The sequence below is a fragment of the Gymnodraco acuticeps genome, unplaced genomic scaffold (genome assembly GCF_902827175.1).
Source record: "Gymnodraco acuticeps unplaced genomic scaffold, fGymAcu1.1, whole genome shotgun sequence".
Classification (NCBI taxonomy): Eukaryota; Metazoa; Chordata; class Actinopteri; order Perciformes; family Bathydraconidae; genus Gymnodraco; species Gymnodraco acuticeps.
Genome location: NW_022990584.1, coordinates 1 through 20,845, shown reverse-complemented (window position 1 = coordinate 20,845; position 20,845 = coordinate 1). Strand labels below are relative to the sequence as shown.

General features: G+C 40.1%; 1 pseudogene; it reads left to right on the top strand.

Moving 5' to 3' along the window:
- Positions 1–172: 172 nt before the first annotated feature.
- Positions 173–16,426, top strand: LOC117554142 (annotated as a pseudogene).
- The last annotated feature ends 4,419 nt before the right edge of the window (positions 16,427–20,845 follow it).

Sequence of the window (20,845 nt, the reverse complement as noted above, 5' to 3'; positions counted from 1 at the left end):
TCTTATTATACATCCATGTTGTAGTCCGCTCCGCTGTATAGAAAACGGTAGTTTCCAGCAGCAGACGCACATTTATGACGTCCGCTGGCGCATCATAAACACGTCGGATAGTGAAAGTGCATTCGGATTCTCAAAGCACCGCAGTGTCTTCTCCTAAGTCCTTTTGAATCCTCCTATCCACTATCCCTTAACCTCGTGACGTTTCACTCAGAGGTCAAGGAATAGACGATAGGGTTAGAATGTAGGAGCTGATTTTTGGACTATTCGACTGCAGCCCCGGTGTATTTCAAATGTACCGCCGCGCGCAACACAGACACAGCTGCAGCACCGGAAATGGAACTGCTGGGAGAAAAACTGACTCTCAGAGATGTAACGTTATCTTTGATAATATTTCCTCGTCACTTTTCGTCAACGATATTGCATGTTGATTGTTTACTGCCGTCGGTGCCGTCTCCTCATCATCTCGTTTTAGTCATGGAAAAAAAGGTCGTTGACGAACATATTTTGTCATAGTTTTAGTTCAAGGAATGCACCGTTTTCGACTGTCTTTCCAGTAGCTCTATAGTCCCCTCCACGAGGTATGGTCAGGTATGTTATGCATGCTACTGTAGCAGCAACACGCGGAGTTAACTAAATTATACAAACATGGGTTAATGATTAGAGGTAACTGAGTTATTTATTTTGTTTAAGTTTCAGCTATTCTGTTAACAGTTCTGTCATCAGATTATTTAATACGATTTGTTAAAAAGTTGTTGTTTCTTTTTATGTGAAATATTATTTATTTAATTTAAATAAAAAGCAATGTTCATTTTGTTAACAATTTGTTTAGTTAGTTGACCTTGTTTTTGTCAAAAGAACCGATAAGAGTACCGTTAAAGGACCGGGTCGATAAGCGGTATCGATCAAAGTAGTAGTACAGTTAAAACCATAACGATCCGAATAATCGATTAATCGTTTCATTAATCGATTATCAAATTAGTCGTTTGTTGCAGCCCTTCTGATAGGTCAATTAGTAGGTCTGAGTAATTGCCGGAATAAATTAACAGGCTCCGACTCCAACAATGTAATGCTCATTGTAAATAGTGAAGTTAAAAGCTTTCCTATGAAATATCAGAAAAGCTGAGGATTTCAGAAAGTAGTTGAAGTATTGTAATTAAAAAAAACAGCAGCTATATGAACTAATTACTGATTTCCCAGAGTTAAAGATCAACAGCTGTGTGCATAGCTGCCGATTGTTTGCAAGGCATGTTGGTGACCTTACATGCTGTACGGATGTAGATTGTAGTTGTGGTTGCATTAGATAATTGCGAATGAAGAAGTTTCGTTGTAGACAAAAAATTGACAAAATGTTCTCTGAAAAAGAAGACGAATGCCAAAGGTAAGACACTTTAATGTTGTATGTTATGAGAATATGCAGCATTACATTACATTACATTTAGCTGACGCTTTTATGCATTCGACCAAGAAGATACAAACTTGAAGAAAACAGAATCATAAAGTACATCAGGTTTCATAGAGCCAAAACATTTCAAGTGCTACTCAACTGGCTTTAGATAAGCCAGTCCTTTATTAGTATGTAAGTGCTTTGTTAATAATTCTATTGCTCGAAGTGGAGTCGAAAGAGATGAGTTTTCAGTCTGCGCCGGAAGATGTGTGCATCACACATGGAAAATATGTTGATTCACTAACTGTACAGTCATGAAGCCCAAACCTGTTATTAATAAAACATGAGTATTGTATTTGTTACACTACTTAACTTGTGCACGTTACTTACAACTTAGTAATGTATGCAGATTTATTTTGTCATTCCACCATCTTAGTAAGGAGCAATTGTCTGACAGTGATAGCAATGGTCATTTTGTGCAATGAAATACAAAACATAATGATTAACGTGGAGCTGGTGAATGTGTCTCTTCCAGCTCTTCTTCTCCTTCACTGCGGGAACATTAAGCTTCATGTCGGCGTTGACAGTGCAGCAGCAGCAAAAATGAATTTTGACAGCCTACTCTCGGAAATAAATGGATTTGGAAAATTTCAAATCCAACTGGTGTTGATTCAGGCCTTGTCTCGAGTCTCGCTGCCCTGCCACTTTCTGCTGAATAACTTCATGGCAGCGGTTCCCGATCACCACTGCAACGTCCTGGACGATGGAGGCCTCTTCGGGAACTTAACGCAGGAACAGAAACTGTCTTTTGGGATTCCAGCGGAGCCGGACGGGACCCCGAGCTCCTGCCTGATGTTTACAAAACCCCAATATGAACATCTGGCGGGTTTCAACAGCAGCGACGAGGCTTTCACTGTCCAGTGTCAGAACGGATGGGTGTACGACAACAGCACATATAAATCCACTTTGGCCACAGAGGTAAGTGTCGCCAAATGATAGTACTCCTTCGATAATAATGCATTTTCGCTTTTAGCGCTTTTCTTGAAACTCAAAGACGTGAGAAGAGTACAAATTAGAGTCCTATGAGGAGGAAGAAGTGGACAAGTAGCCTATTGGGTCATTCATACATTCAAGGAGATATAAACAACTATATAATCCCCTGTTGTCTGATTATATTATATATTTTTTGAATCGTTTATTTGGCAGGGACAATGCACTGTAATGAACACTTAAAACATTCAAATGTATCGAGCGTAACAGTGCCAGATTTAGCTTTGAGCTAATTTCCATCCGCAGTCCCTCACATAAAAACATTTAAGAAATGTACATTTTACAAACATTGTAAAAACAAAATACATGATTTGCAAAAAGTGCAAGAGAGCAAGAGCAGCACACACGAGTATTTATGACATGGTAATACAATATAGCAGCTACGACATATAAAATGCAGGAGAAGATACAAGAGCTCTACCTAAAGTGCAAGAGGAGATACCCCTGTGTTAAAGTGCATTTAGCGGTGATCGCATGTCTGTTTGTTTCTCAACCATTCTTTGAGTTGACCTTTGAAGCTATTGAGAGTGGGACAATCCTGTATCTCAGTTGGGAGGCTATTCCAGAAAGAGCTGCCTTTTAAAGGTGGGGTAGGTAAGTTTGAGAAACCGGCTCGAGATACACTTTGTTATATTCCATGGAATGCTCTTAACATCCCGATAGCAGTGAATATCTGAAGTGCTTTGACAAAAAATCCATACAAAATATCATCCCTGGAAGCCGTGGCGCTGTAAAAAGCACGACCAATCATCTGAGCCGGCCCGGCTAAAGTAACTGGATGGCCTACCTGCCTGTCAGCCTTCCATCTGTGCACAAACTTATCTCGTGCCCTCATTGGTCATGTGCGCGTTCGTGTGGAGGAGGGGCTCTGTAAGGAAGTAGCAGATTTGTTCCGGTTGTGTATTTTCAAATTCCAGCGCACTCGAGCTGGTTTCTCAAAATTACCTGCCCCGCCTTTAATGGAGAGGACATTTTGTCCAAAAGTGTTCCGTCTACGGTGGACTTCACAGTCTCCTCTGGTTTCTGACCTAGTGCAGCGCCCAGTGTGTGTTTTGTGGATGAATTCCCCTAAGGGCGGGTGGTGGGGTGGGGGGGCAGTCCATGTAAACATTTATAAATAAAACACGTACTTTTAAAAGACTTAAAATTGTCAAAACTCAGGAAATTATGTTTTTCAAGGATGGTACAGTGGTGGTATGAATTTGGCTTTCTGTCAAACACCTTGATAGCCCTAATAATAATAATACACTTTATTTATATAGCACCTTTCATGCTTGACGCAGCCCGTAGTGCTGGTAGTGCCCAGGTCCAGGCTCAAAACCCGAGGGCACCGAGCCTTCGCAGCGGCGGGCCCCAGGCTCTGGAACACTCTGCCCCTCCATGTGAGGTCGGCCAGACCCTAGGGCTTTTTAAATCTACTCTTAAATCTCACTTCTTCTCTCTGGCCTTCTAGTCTGAGCGGAGCACGACTCCTGACTTTTCCCTGTATGTGATTCTTTATTTGTGCTGTTGTATTTGTTGTAAAATGTTTTTATTGTGAAGTATTTTTATTATATGTACAGCACTTTGGCGCGACCAAAAATCATTTAAAAATGTGCTATATAAATAAAACTTGATTTGATTTGACAAAAAACGAGGGACATAATTAAAATGTGTTAAAAGAATACAACATGAACGGTGATACTACTAAAAATGATAAGGCAAATTAAAAAGATAGGTCTTTAATTTACTTTTAAAATTTCCGACTGAGGTTGCCGTTCTAAGATCAAAGATATAATCATATGCGCTGTCCGCTAGAGTCTGTTTGATATGCTCTCAAGATACGATAAGATGTACTTTATGAATCCCAATAGTCATAGAGTTGCAGGCAGCTATTAGCTGACATGATGTGGCTTTGATACTTAGGGGAGGTGTGTGGTGCAGTGGGTTGTGCGTTGGTGTTGGGATGAGGGGGTCACAGGTTCAAACCCCACTGCCGTCAGCATGTCGTTGACACTTCACCCCAAATTGCTATCATTGAGTATGTAAGTCGCTTTGGATAAAAGCGTCTAACAAGTGACATGTAATGTAATGTTACATGTGCCAAGTGCAAGGACTGACTTACACACACAGCGGCTTTGGAGAAAGCTTTCCTGTCTGAAGCTCGACCAACAACCAATCACATGAATCTCCCGCCCCTGACACACAAGCAGCGGTTTGATTGGCTAGAGCTTGTACTGGCATATGATTTGATTGGCTGAGGCTTCCACCGAAAGCTTCAAAAGTTGAACATTGCTCAACTTTTGAAGCCTGAGATGCCAGGAAAGCTCCGCTCTCCTTCCCACAATGCAGTTCGGTGAAAAGTGACGTCACTTTTGACGAAGAAGCTTCCAACGCCGCTGTGTGGACGGGCCGTCAGGAGCGAAAGCTTTTATGTGCGCAGCTCCTCTTGCTTGGAACAGTCTTCAGAAAGAATTGAAACTGAGCAAATTGGTTCCACTGCCTGTTTTTAAAGCTTGGATAGGTGCAATGATACTTGATACCGTTGGTACTTGTCAATGTCTCTAGGCATGTACATGTAGCCCTGCAAATACGATGTCCTTTTGTGTTATCTGTTGTTTTATGTTCATGTTGTAACCTACTTGCTGCCATGTTGGACAGGTCTCCCTTGAAAAAGAGATCGATGATCTCAATGCGTTAAATAAAGGTTTGAATGAATTACAGAGTAAGAAAAATATACAGATGACCGTAAAGATACAAAATCTATAAACTGTCTGACAAATAATGGCGGAGGCTACGATAGAAATTGATGGGATTTACGTTTTTACCCCGTCTGACCAATTGTTAAACAGCATTTCCGTGCACATGACTTTAGTTCACAGTTTATATGTTGGAGGTGTGTGTGTGTGTGCAGCGGCCTTAGAGACATTAAATACATCAGAATCTATATTTGATCAAAATAAGTCAAATATGGAAACAACAATATATATGTCTTGACAAATGTCAGCATTCATTCTGGTTGAATGTTTGAAATGAAATGCATAGGTTACAATCATTACATCAAGTGAACCCACCAGGATATTTCAACATGTATATTCTACTTTTTTAATGTTTTATTTCTATTTCAGATGTCTACATTTTTAATTGGTTATTTCTAGTCTTTCAATGTCCCTAATGTGAAACGCAAAATACCCCAAATTGGGATCAATACAGTACTTCTTCTCCTATCTTACCTTATTATGATGCTAGTACCTACTACCAAAATACCGTACTGATGCTTTTAATGTTTCCTCTGCAGTGGGATCTGGTGTGCAGCAGGAAGGGGCTGAACAAGGCAACAGCCACCATCTTTTTTATCGGTGTGATGCTCGGAGCACCGTTATTTGGGTTCCTGAGTGACAGGTAGGCAGAGGTGGAAAGCACTTGTTAGAAAAATATCACTGGTCACCGGCTTGAGCTTCAATCTCAGGATCCATGTATTTCTGATCCTTTCAAGAATGGAAGTAGTCATCACATCAACTAGTTCCTGAGCAGTGTCCTTCACATGCTGATATACAAGAGAGGGAGTTACACAGTCACAAGATGGAGGAATACCGGGTCTTGTAGGTATTCATACATCCTGCCATGTACAAAATACTGAGTTTTTTTTCTCAAAATGTTGGCTTTTTTTCTTCTTCTGCAAAAAAATATAACTCACAATTCTGACTTTCTCAAAATTATGATTTTTTTTTTTTTTTTTTTTTTTCCCCTCAAATTATCAAAATTCTGACTTTTTTTCTCTCAAAATTATGGTTTTTTTTTTCTTCTCAAATGATCAAAATTATGACTTTCTCAAAATTATGACTTGAGCTTCAATCTCAGGATCCATGTATCTGTGATCCTCTCCAGAATGGAAGGAGTCATCACATACAGAGCATCAACTAGCTCCTGAACAGTGTCCTTCACATGCTGATATCCAAGAGAGGGAGTTACACAGTCACAAGATGGAGGAATAGAAAGCAGTATTCAAAGTTTACTTCAGATTAGCTCCACGTCAGAAATGAGCATGCTTGATGTCTATCTCCATAGAGGCTGACTCATCATGTTAATCACATAGCTATCATCTGCCTCAAACAGTCCTGATGCTCTTCTAGGTAATCACACATCCTGTCATGTTCACAGCTACAGTTGGGATACCTTTGTTATCATGTGCACTCTGATATTGGAAGAGTACATTCAGTGTTTTCTCAACAGTAACTAAGAGCATTTACTTTTAACATTTTTCTTTTCATGAGCAGGTTTGGTCGCCGCCCGCTGCTGCTGGTGTCTTATTTGGGGACGATGATATTTGCCGTCTTGAGTGCTTTCTCCTCCTCCTATGTGATGTTTACCATCATGAGGTTCTTGACTGGCATGGCCCTCGCGGGAATAAGTATCATCTCCATCGCGTTAAGTAAGTTCTTGCACTATTTTATCTGTTTTATTGTGTTGCACTGTTGGAGGAGCCTGTGACCTAAGACTTTCATCGACATAACTACACTGTAATAATAATAATAATACATGGAACTTTTATAGCGCTTTTCATGAAACTCAAAGACGCTTTGACAGAGAATTAAGAAGAGAAAAACAACAACAACAAAAAATAGATAATAAAGAAATACAAAAAGAGATAAACAAAACAGAAAATAGGGGGGGAGGGGCGGGGGGGTCAGTGGTTGAATGCAGTGTTGAACAGGTGGGTTTTGAGTGATGTTTTGAATGCTGTGAGGGAGGAAGAATCTCTGATGGATTGGGGTAGTGAGTTCCAGAGGGTGGGTTTAGCAACGGAGAAGGCTCTGCCGCCCCAGGACTTGAGGTTGGTCCGGGTGGGGAGGGGGACAGGAGGTTGGCAGTAGCAGAGTGGAGGGAGCGAGTGGGAGTGTGTCTGTGGAGGAGGTCAGTCAGGTAGGATGGGGCCAGGTCATGGAGGGCTTTGTACTGAATTCTCTGGGGGATGGGGAGCCAGTGGAGCTTGATGAGGACGGGTGTAATGTGTTCACAGGATTCGGGTGTGGGTGAGTAGACGGGCGGCGGAGTTCTGGATGTATTGGAGTTTGTTGAGGATGTTTGCAGGTGAACCGTAGAGGAGGCTGTTGCAATAGTCCAGACGGGAGGGGATGAAGGCGTGGATGAGGGTTTCTGCAGCAGTGGGAGAGAGGGATGGACGTAGACGGGCGATGTTTTTGAGGTGGAAGAAGGCTGTCTTTGTGATCTGTTTGATGTATTTGTTGTAGGAGAGGGTTTGGTCAAATATGATGCCTAGGTTCCGGATGTGAGGGGAGGTTTGAACTGGGAAGCCGTCTATGTTGAGGGTGAAGTTATGGATAGGTGTGGTGTAGCTATGTACGAATGACAATACAAGCCTTGAAAAAGTAGGCTAATGCTAAAACAATGCAAACAAGAAATTAAACACATTTCCATTTGACTTTTCCCGTTTCTTGTGCTCTCCTTTTCTTCAGATGTTGAGTGGTTTGGCATCGAACACAGGACTTTCTCTGGAGTAATCATAAGCTTGGATTGGACGATTGGAAATATTCTTCTGGTTGGCATTGCGTACTTTATAAAAGACTGGAGGATGCTCATCCTGGCAGTGACTTCTCCCTTGATACTCGCCGTGATTGCTTGGAGGTATTCATATCTTACTGAAACTGAATCCTATGAGCAGTCATTGAGACATTGAACACACCACGTTGAGACACTGAACGCACCATGCTTGTGTTTTACAGGTGGCTTCCAGAGTCTGCCAGGTGGCTGCTGGCAAACGGGAAGGCGGACGCCGCTCATTATTACATAACGCAATGTGCCAAGACTAACAACAGAACCAAGGTCATGGCCACCGTCACACCTGCGGTACGTTGATCTTTTTATGGTCATTTTGTGTCTCTTTGCAGTCATTTTGTGTCACTTTGTGTAATTGTGTGTCTCTTTGCAATATGTTTTAGTCTATGTATCATTGTGTGGTTCTTGGTAACTTTTTGTTTCTCTTTGTATCCGTCTAGAAACGTTAAATGAAAATGTCAGAATAAGAGAAAACACTGTAAATTAACAGCTTGTGTTTGTTTGCTTTCTCATAGGATTTCCTGCAATCTGCTCAAGTTGAAAACAGGGAAAATAATTACAGCATTGTGGATCTTTTCAAGACCCCAAATATCAGGAAACTCTCCATATGCTTAGGAATAGTATGGTAAGTGTCAATGTCAAGATATTGGGGAAGCCATTTGGGAAGTATTATCATCTGCTTTTGTTCTGAGAGTTAAATAAGAAGATCAATACCCAGACAGCAATAAGCTTAATGAGGTTTAAAGATTGAAAGAAGGGGAAACGAGCTAGCCTGATTCTGTCCAAAGTTTAAAAAATATAACAAAATGTGGCTTCAACATTTCTGATTGTGTATGATATACAAAAGCCAGATAAAACATGTTAATTATTGAGCCTTAGAGGTGTCGGCTGGTGGATTTTGAACTTGTGGCAGAGACAGGTTAGCTGTTACTGTAATGTATTGTTTATGTGCTAAGCTAAGCCTGGCTTTTAAATTGATTTAACGATCAGGAAGAAAGCAAATAACAGACTGTATTTCATATTATGTGCAATATGGTTTATGATGATACTGAAAGCACTGAACTAATCAAGCTCAGGTTACATTTGAATGGAAAGTCTCATTACTTTGTTCCATTTTTCTAGGTATGGAGTTGCCTTCACATACTACGGAATAAGTCTGAATATCACTGGGTTCGGACTAGACCCATATCTCACACAATTCATATTTGCATCCATCGAAATGCCCATGAAGATCGGTGTGTATTTCTACCTGGAGAAAATTGGCCGAAGGTCCGGTGAGGTGGGAGCCCTGCTGTCGACGGGGCTCTGCCTCTTCATCAACTTATTCGTTGCACAAGGTGATTCTAGTCAACGTATCTGAGGATTATCTTTGTCAGATATCTGAACTAGGGGCTGTTGCTCAAGATACATCTGGAAGCCTTAAAGCAGTGCTTCTCAAAGTGTGGTCCGCGGACCACTGGGGGTCCGTGAGCGCCCCCTAGTGGTCTGTGGGTATTTTGGTACAATTTCACATTTGAAATAAATAAATACATTTTAGTTTTCCGCACTCTCGCGGGAATATCTCTGCAATGGAGCGAGGTAAAGTTGCTTTTGATTGCATGATATAGCCCAGCGCAACACCTTCATCACACATGTTGCCACTTGTTTGTACCATTTTCAGGTGATTTGTAATCTGTTCTAGAAAAACGATGTGATTTGGGATATTTGTGGAGTTAGGTGGTCCGCGAGTTTTTTTTTATTGGTTAAGTGGTCCTTGGTATGAAAAAGTTTGAGAAACACTGCCTTAAAGCATTAGAAAAATGCAAATGAATCGCATTACCAAGTTTGTCCCAAGAGCCTGGGACCTAAGATCTTCATCGACATAACTACACTGTAGCTATGTACGAATGACAATACAAGCCTTGAATCTTGAGCTGCTCCTGTACTTCCACTGCGGAGATGTTCAGCATGATTTGCATGGCAGTGAAAAGGCAAGGAAAGCAGAGGAATTAGCTCAAGCTACATGTTTTGCATAAACCGTTGAACCATCACTGTCTCGGTGTCACTGCACAACTGATGCATGACAAACCTGGGTTTTAAACGTTTTGAAGCCACAGGAGGTTAGGTGACGGTGTGACAAAAACGTATAATAATAATGATGCATTTTATTTATATAGCGCTTTTCACAACTCAAAGACGCTTTACAGTATGAGGGAGGGTAGACAAACAAGGACAGGCAAACAAGTAAGTATAGTAAAATATGTAGTAGTATGACTTACAAAACAATGAACTTCGGCTGACTTTCCAGAAAAAACTAATACATTATAAATCCAAATATCACTTTTGTGATCAGGCAATCGTCGAAAGTACGATGAGAGAAATAATGAGCTGAATGTGGCGCCTTCAATACTTTAAACAATGTGCCAAATAATGAGATCTACTAATGCACTTCATTCTGTGTCTAAATCTAAATACTGAAGGCCGTCCACTATCAAACCCAAAAACAGATACAGTGGGGCAAAAAAGTATTTAGTCAGCCACCAATTGTAAAGTTCTCCCACTTAAAAAGATGAGAGAAGCCTGTAATTTTCATCCTAGGTACACTTCAACTATGAGAGACGGAATGAGAAAAAAAAATCCAGAAAATCATTGTCTGATTTTTAAAGAATTTATTTACAAACTAGAAAATGCATTTCCTGCAGAAAATGCGTGTGAATGCTGTAAACTGTGAACATTTATGGCTGAAAATGCAGAAAAAGCTGAATGTGTTATTAGCTTAATGGTAGCTGATTGTAGCTATAAAAAAAATGCAGAAAAAGCTTAATATTTAAAAGAAAAGGTTTAAAAAAGGTATAAACAACATGTATAGCCTTGATGTCCTGAAATAGCTGAATAATGTAATAGTTGAATGGTTTCTGCAGCTGAAAATAGGGCTGAAGGAGTTAAATATCAGATGTAAGTAGTAGTGAATGAATTTGTATAAGATGAGAAAAGAAAGTAAAAAGGCTTGGGAAAGCAGAAGAATATTTGAACTGCAAACTTTTTAACTAACTTGATGGTGAATGATCTGTCGCCATGGCAACGGCATTTAATGACATCCCATAATACGCTTAGATGTGTTGATGGCTGCATCGTTACCAAACCTGTGAAGTTTTTGGGCCATTTCGAGCATTTTCACTGAAGTTATGAGAAAACCGTGTTTCATGGTGAGCATTGTGTTGCCATGGCAACGGCATTTGAAGAAATCTCAAAACTTTCCCGTAGATGTCTTCACGGCTGGACTGTTAGCACACGTGAAGTTTGAGCACTTTTTGAACATTTTCATAGGAGTTATACATTAAATTAGGAGGTTACATTACTCTCTTCTCTCGATCGCCCTCTCTCTCTTCTCTCGATCGCCCTCTCTCTCTTCTCTCTCTTCTCTTGATCGCCCTCTCTCTCTTCTCTCTATCTTCTCTTGATCGCCCTCGATCTCTTCTCTCTCTCTTCTCTTGATCGCCCTCTCTCTCGTTGATTTCTTCACACCAAGCTGCTTACCTATTGCAGATTCAGTCTTCCCAGCCTGGTGCAGGTCTACAATTGTGTTTCTGATGTCCTTTGACAGATCTTTGGTCTTGGCCATAGTGGAGTTTGGAGTGTGACTGTTTGAGGTTGTGGACAGGTGTCTTTCATACTGATAACGAGTTCAAACAGGTGCCATTAATGCAGTTAACAAGTGGAGGACAGAGGAGGCTCTTAAAGAAGAAGTTACAGGTCTGTGAGAGCCAGAAATCTTGTTTGTTTGTAGGTGACCAAATACTTATTTTACAGAGGAATTTACCAATTAATTCATTAAAAATCCTACAATGTGATTTCCTGGATTCTTTCCCCCCCATTAGGCGCATTCACACCGCGGTACTTTTCCCACAAAGGTTCATGAGAACTCTTTTATCGCGTTCACACCAAAAAGAGCCGGTACTAAAATTAGTTCATGAGAACGTTTTTACACCCTCGAAAGTCCCTGCTAGAGAGCAGGGACTTTCGAGCGGCTCTTTTGTGAGAAAAGAGCTATATTTCTGATTGGCTGGGCGGATTGCAAACCACGCCCCGTAAAACTCCCAAAAAGTTTTGTGAAGCCGCCATTTTATTATCCTCGCATTAGCATTATTAGCATTAGGCCCAGCGCAGAAACGCAAGAGAGACTAACTTATGGCAACACAAAATAAAACATGGGAGCGGTGGAGATGAGGAGGTGTCTGCATTCTGGCGATTTACTCGGAAGGCTTCAGTAGAAGCTGCTGGGACTCCCAGCAGCTTCTACTGAAGCCAGTCCCCAACCTCCGGGGACTTCCGGCCGGGGACTTTGGGGCGGGCAGTATACGCCGTGAACTGGTTTGCGGCCCTGCCAGTAAAACCCCAAAGCAGAAAGAAGAAGAAGTGACGTCAGCGGCTTAATTTGCCTAATCCTCCCCCAGGGACTTATTCCGGTGTGAACGCGATCTGTACTTAGTTCATGAGAACTAAAGAGTTCTCATGAACTAAGTTGTCATGAACCTTTGTGGGAAAGTACTGCGGTGTGTGAATGCGCCTATTCTGTCTTTCATAGTTGAAGTGTACCTATGAAAATTACAGGCCTCTCATCTTTTTTAAGTAGGAGAATTTGCACAATTGGTGGCTGACTAAATACTTTTTTTTTGCCCCACTGTAAGTGTCTGCATTAAATCACAATCTCTTAACAGTGCTTAAATATTAGTTACAAATAACGCTAGACTCAAATATGTCAGATATGTCCATAAATCAGCTGTTAATGGCTCCAACACTTGACCTTTAGGTGTGGTGAATGACTTATTTCATTCACCCCCCCCCCCGAATATCCCAATATGCAAGTTAATAAAAACCTTGTGATTAATCATGATCATTCATAGATTTTATGTTTTGATATTTCCCCTCAGATAAGTGGATTGTTCGTACTGTGGGTGGCCGTCCTGGGTAAATCGTTGTCTGAAGCCTCGTTCACCATCCTGTTCCTCTACACAACTGAACTCTTTCCTACAGTCGTACGGTGAGAACATACCTTTTTCTTATTCTACTAATTCAATATTAACACAGACATTTAATGAAACAGACAATCAAACAAAATGAGTAGAAGCGGGAAGGCAGAAAGTTGATAAAGAAAATAGGGACCCGATTATTATGGCATTTTAACTGCAAACCTCGGATGTAGGTTTCCATGTTTGTATGCATATAAATACACACAGAAATAAACAAAATGTTATATATATATATATATATATACACACATATACAACATATACCCATTTCCTGTTGCGAACTTCAGACACGAGGCAGTTGGACTCAAATGCACGACTCCAGGAGGTAAAGAAATACTTAAATTTAAAAAAAATGCAAAGAAAACCTCAGGATAAGTAAACGCACAAAAAACAACACTCCTAATGAGGTGAGAAAATACTTGATGCATGAAAACAACTGCTGGTACGCTGACTACTGACACTACTGGTATCATAATGGTTTTTTTGGTTGTGCAACCATTAGCCAATCACCAACCAAGGTAACCCCCCCCCCCCCCCACCTTATCACCTGAATCTCCTCCTCGAGCACCATTGTGTTCTTTTGAACCAAATCTCTCTTCAGAGGGGCGTGGGGAGGGGCTTCCTTATTTCATCTAAAGCAGGGATGGCAACTTTGATGGTTGGTGGGGGCCACATAATTGATGTTACCAGGGGGCCGCAGATTCACTTAGAACAACACACAACACAAATTCCAGGTGTTGTATGTAATATTAACAAATATACTAAGTCTGACATCTTCATTGACATTTACAATCAATGGGAGCATCCTCTAATAAGCTCACTAAACAAATATCAGTTCACAGAAATGTTATTTAATTTTTGTGGCATGTTTGTATGAACGGGTTATTTAACAGTGGAATAAAACTATTTTAAACTATTAGAAAGCACGGAAAATGTGTGTGCATTGAGATGAACCATTAAGAGGACGTACCCATGAAGTCATGAACACTAACCCAGACATTAGTTATCTAACTTGAACCCAAGACACTCTGCTGACCCACAACAAGGGTCAACACAGGCACCTGTGAACTCTCTGCTGTTCCTCAGCGCCGCCCCCCCCTCCCTCCCTCCCACTGAAATTATGAAGATGAACAGCGTATAGTAATCATAGATAACACGGCAGGGGTCCGTGACAGTTTGTTTTCATCTGATTTCAAATAAACAAAGTCTTGGTTTTAGAATATTAAACTTGTTTCGCTAGATTCAGATGATAAATACAACCTTTAAGCTTCGGCAGAATTACAAGCGGTAACTTAACGTCACAGCAGGCATAACAAACAGCCGGTGTTTCTTGTGACAAACACAATACACACAAACGCATCACAGATTATTTCCCGGTATTTGGCTGCCGAACGAAATCATGAACACAGCTCGTCTTCTTGTATTCTAAAACTAATGTGTGCTTTTCTTCTCTGTATCTAATAAGTTAGCTTACTCTTTATTTATTGCATGCCTTTGCCACTTTTGCTGTAACACTGTACATCAGGGCCAAACTACGGCCCGGTGGCCAAATGCGGCCCGCGGATCATTTTCAATCGGCCCTCACTCAGCCAATAAAAAAAGTATAATGACTTGAGTATAATAAACTTCTGCTTGTCTTATATTGTACTTCTTAAATACATTATGTTTAAATATATTACACAGTATTCATGTGTTAATAGGCCCAATTTTCAAATAAATTCAGTCAATTAAAGTTGAAAACGTTACTGTTTTTTTCTTACAGTATTTTCAAGTATCAAGCATAATTGACCCACATTGGATTGACTTTTCCAACTTATAACAGAACTTATGAGGCAATATACCCCTAGTGAGTACCCAGCCCTTCGTATATTGTTCTGTATGTGGTCCTCGGGGGAAAAAGTTTGGACACCCCTGCTCTACATGTTCCAGCTGCGGGGACTAATAAAGGTTTTCTGATTTCAGACAGAACGGTTTGGGCTTCACCCTCCTTCATAGCACGTCTGGGCGTCTCCATCTCTCCGCTCATCATGCTGCTGGAGGACGTGTGGCACCTCCTCCCTGCGGTCACTTATTGTGCCGTGGCGGTGGGATCTGGTTTAGTGGCGTCTCTTCTTCCTGAAACTCTGAACACCTGTCTGCCAGAGTGCATCGAGGACATTGAGAAACCCAGGTGAAGAGAACAAGAAGATAATCATTCATATAGCTAATGTAAACCCTTTGACACCTCACTATACTGCACTGCTAAAGAGTAATCCAGTCCAGTTAGCTCACCTGCAAAGCCAAGGGGGGTTATGGGTAATTTGAGCACATTCAGTGGTGGCATTTAATGAAGTACATTTACCAGAAGAGGGAGAAGTACTCAGATCTTGTACTTAATTGAAAGTAGAAGTATTCAGATCGTGTTCTTGAGTGAAAGTAGAAGTACTACAGATCTTGTACTTGAGTAAAAGTAGAAGTACTCAGATCTTGTACCTGAGTAAAAGTAGAAGTACCAGAGTGTAGGAATACTCTGTTACAGTAAAAGTCCTGCATTCAAAATGTTTCCTCAAGTGAAAATTAGAAAAGTATTATCATCAAAATATAGTGAAAGTAGCGACAGTAAAAGTAGTGGAACTAAAGTCTGATTTAAGACTTGATCTTAGAATAAATTAAATCTTAACGAGGTCGAAGAAGATCTTAATCGAGGGCCCATTTTTTAGATTGTTTTAGATATTTATATGTAGGTCTTGTAATTAAATGGGGCTCTCAGTTCTCTGATAGGATACAGTTCAAAGTCCGGAAGAAAAACGTATAGGATAGTATAGGAAACTAGTTTGTTTAAGACAGTGACATTCAAATACTTTTTGATGTCTCACATGTAAATTAACTGGTGAATAAACATATAATGACTTGTAATTATAAGTAAAAAATATCCAACATCAGTATACAAAGCAAATAAAGTTATCTCCATCTTTACCAGCTGTGTTATAAACCAGTACTTTAACATTTATATATATATATATATATATATATGATTCTGAAAGAAAAGCATAGCAAGTACTTTTATTTTTGGTGCTAAAGTATATTTTGATGTACAAACTTCTATAGCCAGATTTGAATGCGTGACTGAGTATTTTTACAATTTAGTGGTGCTACTTATACTGAAGTAAAACATGGGTACTTCCTACATTGCACAGTTTGTAACATCCTAACTTTTTGACATGTCTTAATCTTTTGCAGGTATCCTGAAATAACTGTCATGTCCCCCCTGAAATTTGAAATCCATAAATGATTGTATAATTAATTTATATGTTATCTATATTGCAGTAAACGATCAAGAGACAAACCAGCAGAGTCTGAAGTTGAAGCCAACACGGATCTGCTTTCAACCTGCAGTCCTTCAAGCGGCCAGCAGGGGGCAACTCAGCAACAAGAAGCCATTGTGTAGAAGTCTTATGAGAAAATTACCGGCTTCTTACTTGTTTTATTAACGCGGTTAACATTTTTCCTAATTAGGTTTATGGTGCCAAATGCTATGTTGTTAGTCTTCTTTAATATATAATGATGTTCATTTTGTAAATCAAAGTACAATTTAGAGTCAAATAGCCGATAAAAGAGGATGTGCTTTAGGGAATTGTCCTGTGTTTTTTTCCCCCCTAACTTTAACCGGATGTGTTTTTAGATTTTGAAATGTACTTTGGATGTATACAATGTCTTGTACTTATCTTCACCTGCGTGCAAAAACACAACAGGGGCTTCAAAGAGCAGTATATTGGAGAAGCTAGCTTCATTATGCCTGTGGACAGTAGTTTAGTTAGACGGTTTTATGATTATTGATCAGTTGATGTGATATGCACTGTTTTGTAACAATTATATTGATAAACTAGCTAAAAATACTTCAGGATTGAACATATTTAAAGCTGTACTGTATACATTGGATATACTGTATGGATAAAAGTCGGACAATTGAAGAAAAATAAATGTAAATGTACTTGTAGGCAATACAATTTTACCAAATGAGAACACGAATTGGAGTTTAATTGGAGTTGTGATGGTTGTGTACATGATCCACCTTCTTTCTTGAAAGCTATGTAGTATACTACAATGATTACTTTAAAGCTAAAAGGTCAACAACAACCGTAAAGAGTCTGTGTAATAGACAATACAAAAAAAGATTCCCACCAATTTATTCTGATAAACATTACATACATTAAACCAATTGAAAGGAATTGGACAAACCTAGTAATTTAAAGGTGGGGTAGGTAATTCACTTCAGAAACACTTGTTATATTCCATGGAATGCTCTTAACATCCCGATAGCAATGAATATCTTAAATGCTTTGACAATAAATACATACAAATATTTCATCTGTGGAACAGTGGCGGAGCTGGGGGTGGCTGGGAGTGGCCATGCCCACCCTCAGCTGAATCCTGGCCACCCTATTGGCCAACCCAAACATCCTCACCACGGGGGGCCCAAACAATTTTAGAACATTAAGAAAAAATGTTTAAGTAACCTTTCATCATTCATCAAGAATTAACATTACTAAGGAAGTTATATTGATAATGTACTCACTAAACTTACAATTCATTTACTTATTTTCTTGCAAAAGTTAATTATCCAAATCCTCTGTACACCCCCTTCTATTTACATGTAATGGTTTGGTCCTGCCTCCAAACGCCGGCACTTCTAGCAGAGAGTGAGAGCATGTTCGGAGCAGGGATGCTAGTACTTACGTGTGAACCATGTCTCAACGACGAAACAAAGTTCAGGCTTTCAAAAGAGAAAAGAAAGGAGAGAAAGATAGAGGGACTAAAGGGCGACAGTATGTCACCCAGTTTTTCAAAGAAAAGGTGGTGTGGTCTATGAGTGGTGGGAAATGTGTCTGTTTGTAAATTATTATATTTACTAAGCTGACATTAAGTACTGTTAATATCTATACATGTTTTTAATTTCAATGCTCTTTTAGCTGACATTTAGTAAATGCAGGTATATTTTTAGCAGCTATTCATACTCAAATCAGTTGTCCCTCCCCCTGGGGCCAGCAGGACAAATAGATTCATCTCTAGACTTAGCAGCCCTGTCCCCCCATAAGTGTTATATTTTCACAGCTCAGTGTCTGTAAATATTGTGCGGTTAGTATTGGACTACAAGATAGATGCTAGCCTGTACAGGTAGTAGGTGTTATTTAAAGCATAAATGAGTCGTTTGGGTTCTGGAGGTGTGGTTACAGCATTGTGCTTGGTTGGCGTGGCCTGGGCCTGGTGGGGGGCCCAATGTGATATATTTTCATGGGGCCCAAAATCCCTGGCGTGTATGGCCAGAGGGCAGGACCTATAACACATTTACTACCCAATAGCATTGTGAGGCTGAACAAAAGGACCTTTTGACTATGTAAATGTAGTCTTTTAAAAAAACAAAACATTTACTGACTTTTTTAGGATAGCTTCAAGTAATGTTGTAAAATTACAACTGGGGGCCTTACAAGGTTAAGGGCTATTGTTTATTGTTATTTACTTTAAGATGTTCATTCTTAACCTATCATTTAATTAAAAAACTCTTATTTAAATGATGTGTGTGTGTCTCTGTATTCCTGATCCTGATACACTGAGAGAATGAGCTCATAGGGCTGCTGATCACCATAAGCTAAACAGTCTGTATATTGCATTACATTTGTATAATGTAAGCTTCGTTGATACTTTGCCTGCGGGAATACGAAAAAAATAGTTAGATATAATGAATATTATTCCACCACTAAATCCCAAATAATGTAGAGGTGTGTTGTAGGTGCCTTAAATAACCCCTTATTTTATAGTGAGATGTATTTTTATGTTCATATAATAGTGATTTCAATGCCACCCCAAAATGATCACTGGTTCCATCCTGGCCACCCCACTGAAAATGTCCTGGCTCCGCCACTGCTGTGGAAGCCGTGGCGCTGTAAAAAAGCACGACCAATCATCTGAGCCGGCCGCTAAAGTAACTGGATGGCCTAACTGCCTGTCAGCCTTCCGTCTGTGCACAAACTTATCTCGTGCCCTCATTGGTCATGTGCGCGTTCTTGTATGTTGGAGGAGGGACTCTGTAAGGAAGTCTGAAGGAAGGGGCAGATTTTTTTCGGCGCGTAGTTTCAAATTCTAGCGCATTCGAGCTGGTTTCTCCATTCTTACCCTACCTTTAAATGTATGGAAGGGAGAAATTAACCGTCAGAAGTAAAAAAAAAAATGGTAAATTAAAGAACATATAACATTTATAACGAACAGTATTGTATTATTATGATTAAATAGGTCATCACTTAAATGTTGCACTTGGAGAAAGGGAAATGTATTTGGATTTTCTTTTCTCTCCACTCCCTAGCCCCTTCATACATCTCTGACCTCCTTCAGCCCTACACCCCCTCTCGTCACCTGCGGTCCTCTGACAAAGGGCTGCTCTCCATCCAGCGCTCCAAGCTGAAAACATTTGGCAACAGAGCCTTCAGTGTCGCAGCCCCCACCCTCTGGAATTCTCTCCCCTCTGCAATCAGGAATGCAGACACTCTGGACACCTTCAAAAAACACCTCAAACACCATCTGTTCACTCAGGCCTTTGACCTCAACTAATAGCCTACAGTACTCAGTAACCTGTTCCTGTTTTGTTTTTCTTCAGCCTATGTATCTGTATGATTATTATTACTTTTTGTTGTGTTACTTCCCATTGTAAAGCGTCCTTGGGTTTCGTGAAAGGCGCTATATAAATTGAAATTATTATTATTATTATTATTATTATATACTAATGACTAGCTTGAACTATTATAAAATATAACAATGTGTAAGTTGATATCTTTAGCTAAGGCCATATTAACGGCTACTAACGGCTTTGTTTTATAGAAGGAGAGAGTCTTTTAAAAAATCAAAAAATAACGGAATATCTGGTGATGGTTTCCATGGCACCATGGCAGTGCATCTTGTGAATCTGTTATTCGGTTGGGTTCAGATTTTTCATTTGAACTGCTTATAGTTGTCTGTGTCTGTACAACATTTCACGATGGTGAGTACACGTGTCTGTTCATCTGTTTTTATCACAATAATGACGGAAATCTGCTTTATTTGGAGGTTTTATTTATGTTTTTTTTAATGTATTTTCCCAAGGCCGAAGGAGAACCAGAGATGCAAGGCAAAGCGGTCGAGGAGAACTCTCCTGCAAAGGCAGAGAAAAGCAAGGATGAGGTCAGAGCTGAGCAGTGTTGTGCTAGTTACTGAAAACCAGTAACTAGTTACCATTACTAGTTACTTCATGGCAAAAGTAACGCAGTTACTTTACTAGTTACTTACACCCAAAAGTAATGCGTTACTGTGAAAAGTAACGTTTTCGTTACTTGCAAAAATTACTCCCATTAATGCCCTTATAGCCTTCATTTCAGTACTGTTATTGCATTGGAGAATAATACAATCTGTTGATCAACTTGACATGCATTATATGCAATCTGGATTGCATCGATATTAGCTGGCTTTCCATTTTTGTATATTCTTTCTCCAGGTAGTTGGAAAAAAGTTTTCCATGCCGTGTGCCGCCCGGACATGCTATCATGCTAACTAGCTCCCTGAAAGCGGGTGACTCCACTGTAGCAATAGCCTGCATGTGTTCTACAACATACCGTGCAATGGCTTTATCGACTTTCCCCTGGCCAGCAGTCCCTTGGTTAAAATCCAGCCGCTGTTGCTTAGGTGGAGGTGGAGTGGCGTCAGCTGAGTCTCTGTGGTCTTAGCTACTAGCTTCGTCCCAGCATGTTGTTTTTGCAGATGTTTTAAGAGATTTGAATGACTGGTTTGGGCAGTAGATAGGATCTTTGACCCGCCAAGACACAATTTACATTAACTAAAACGT